The sequence below is a fragment of the Solanum dulcamara genome, chromosome 7, assembly GCF_947179165.1.
Source record: "Solanum dulcamara chromosome 7, daSolDulc1.2, whole genome shotgun sequence".
NCBI lineage: Eukaryota > Viridiplantae > Streptophyta > Magnoliopsida > Solanales > Solanaceae > Solanum > Solanum dulcamara.
The window spans coordinates 72,962,750-72,966,247 of record NC_077243.1 but is presented as its reverse complement, the minus strand read 5'-3'; positions in this window follow the sequence as shown (position 1 = coordinate 72,966,247).

Here is a 3,498-nt window from a genome sequence, read left to right as displayed (position 1 = left end):
CCACCTCCCAATCTCACCTAAACCCCTCTTTTTTTAAAATCCCTAAACATCATAATTCTCCTACCCCCACCTTTTTCCTTTTTCTTTTTTCTTTTTCCTTTTCCACCTCTAGATCCCACCTAAATCCTTTTTAAAAAAAATTCCAAACATCATCATTCTCCTAATATTACCCTTTTTCTTTTTTCCTTTTTCACCCCACCAAACCCATCATTATTGAAAAAACTCATTATTACTCTCACCAACCTCATTCTTTTTTAAAAAAACTCTTCACCTTCTTCATATTCAACAATGATCAAGAAGGAAGAGGACGAACACCATTTTTCATCAAGAACACAAAAAAAGGTGGAAGCAAGAAAATTAGACCAAAAAAAAAGAAAATCACAAAATTTTAGTCTCGAATTTTCTATTTTTAAGCTCTTTCGCTCATTTCTTTGTGGGTTCGAGGAGTTCATCGCCCTCAAATTCGTCGTCTCAGTCGCTGCCCAAAAATAGGTAAGAATCTTTTCTCGGTTTTATTTATTTAATAAATAATTATTTCATGTCTTCGATGTAGTTGATTTGTAAAAAAAATTTTAATTAGCATGTGTTAGAGTTAATTAGATTAATGATAAAAATTTACTTATCTTGCTTGAAGTGTAGCGACATCTTATTGAAAATGAAAAAAAAAAGAATCTCAATTTCATTCATGGTTTTTTAGTAGTTTTGTTTGATCATATAGATTTTCATATTTTCAATTTCTTCTTTATCATAATTTAGATAATAAATATATACTTAAGTTATCATTGAGTTAGAATTTTAATTTTCATTGCTTAATTGATTTAAATTTTGCTTTAAAATTTGAGTTAGTTTAATGTATAGGTTAATTCCATGTTTTTTAGTTATTTGATTATATTTCTATATATATATTTTTTTCTACATGTATGCATGTTGTTAGTCACTATGTTATTTCATATGTACTTCTAGTTGCATTCTCCAAACTGACATAGTAGGATATTTTTCAATTTGTTGCTTTAAAATATTACGTTATATTCCTTTGTTCAATTTAAAATGAGTAGTTGCTTATATGATTTTATTTTGGTGCATGTGATTCCATTTGAGTTTATCTTCGAACTCCATCCTCGCATATTGTTGAGTTTTAAGTCAACTTCACCCTTGTTCGAATTTCAGAAGTTGATACACAGATTTAAAGGAGGTTTACTATAGGTTTCGGAGGAGAAAAATAGGTTGTATACAGCCTATATACAGGAGATACAGAAAAAGGGTTACTGTATACGCTTATATACATTGATATATAGTCATGATATACAAAAATGAAATGGGTCAAAAGCCCAAAATACAGGTGGCCTAACATCTTAGTCCAGGTGTACAGAAACTAAGTATTGAGCCGAAATTTAGTTTTGTTTATATTGTTATTCTATTTATTTGGATTGTAATAATTTAATTTATTTATGTTTGTCTATACTTGGTTAGATGTTAATTTTAGTTTGGTTTGACTTAATCGAACTCTCCCTAAAAGAAAAACCATTTTGTGTTAATTTGCTCTTTAAAAAAATGACTTTGTTCAAGTGTTTTCCTTTTACTTAGACATTTCAACAAATTGAATTTTCTTCCAAATTAGTTTAAAGTTTTTTTTTAAGTTGATGTTCTTTCAAATCAACTGAGTTTAAAGTGTCTTTCTCTAAATTAATTTTTCCCTAAATAGCTCAAATGATTTTTCTTATTTAATCAAACTGTTAATCATCTTTAATTTTGTTAAAATACATTAGATCTACCACTTCTCTTTAAACATATTTAAAATTCATTTACTTAGTCATTTAATAGAGTATATTTTCTTGATAAATTATCTCAAATATTTCAAGTTGATTTATTGCTCAAATAAATATATTTATTTTTACCACTTACATGTAATTTTCCCAAAGTTAGTCAAATACTTTTCAAATCGTCCTATTTTGAGTGCTAACACATTCTCATAGTGGAAATTTGAACCCTTACCCATTTTCTCTAATTTTAAGGCTTAAATCTGTTAAGGTCTTTTAAATTAATTTTTCTTAATTTCTTTAAAAATTAAATAGCGACTCTTTTTTTTTCTAAAATTGTTCTTTTCTCTAATAGTTTAAATTAATTTTAAACCGTCTCTTTTCGACATAACAGAAATAGCGACTCTGCTGAAAACTTAATTAGGTTCTAACCATTAGATTTGATTGTTTATTTGACTAACTATTTGAGTTTGTAATAATTAGTAATTCTTGTTTTCCTTAATTGCAAAATTATGTATTTAATTTATATATTAAATTGTCATTTGCATTTAATGACATTTTGCTATTGAATGTATAATATATTAAAGAACGGTTTTGTGGAACCGTAGCCGAGCTTTTTATACTTGACCATTTTTTGGAATGATTGACAATTTATTGATACGTCATGCATCCAATAGTTGTCGTAAGTTCCATCCTGATTTGTCCTCTTGGGTTATCAGTCTTGCAAAAATCACTCTTAGTCAACCTAGAGTAGAGTGAAACCAAAATCTTGAATTTAGAGCATTGACCTAAGTTGACTCAATATCCAAGGCGTATTGGGCTCATTAGAAAAATCACATTGAGTCCAAAACGGCCCTCAGCCTAAATGGACGATTATACCTATGTATTTAAATTTGAAGGTTGTATAAGACGTTTGGCAAACCATTGTCCCTCGGGGTTGGAAGTTTATTTTTGTAGCTTAGTCTAGTCAAAGAAGAATCTTCACAAGATACCACTTATCCAAAAGGCGTTGACGTTCGGAGATGTCAAAAAGTCAAGAATGAAACATTTTCCACAAAGCCTTAGTTTAGGATTGTACCCCTGCGTGGGACCGATCATTTGTATCCTATTTTCCTATTATGTATCCCCATTCAATTATTCATAAAGCTTGTATAAATATGATTTTTTTGGGGCAATGAAATATTTCAAATGACGTCATACATCTTTCAAATTGTTAGGCCTACCATTGACACAAAAGGGTCACATACCTGTTTAGAATGCGCAATATTTGTTTATGCGTTATATAGCATTGCTATTTATTTGAATATGTTGCTTTGTTTGGAGACATTCTATCCCACCCTTTTTCAAAATATTTTTTGTTTAGAATCCTTTAAACATACAAATATCAAGTCACTTTCAAAGGCCGTCCAAACAATTTTTGAGTCTTGAATTTTCCAACAAAATTCAAATTTCATTCTCAAATTCTAAAATATCACTCTCTCATCTGAGAAAAGGTTGATATTTCTTTTAATTTGGAAAGTGATTCAAGCTTGTCGAACTACGTAGGACCTGAATTCTCCTTTGTGAGATACGTAGGCAGCCTTTCAAGGCTCGGTCCCTGTTTTTAAAGTTTTCAGTTTTTTTCTCATTCTTTCAAAGAAATTGAGAACTTCTTCTGCATCTAAGAAGAATGAGGGTACAAAAATTGAAGCGCGCAAAAAATCCATGATTCAACACAAGTCAACCTTTCTCACACATTTAT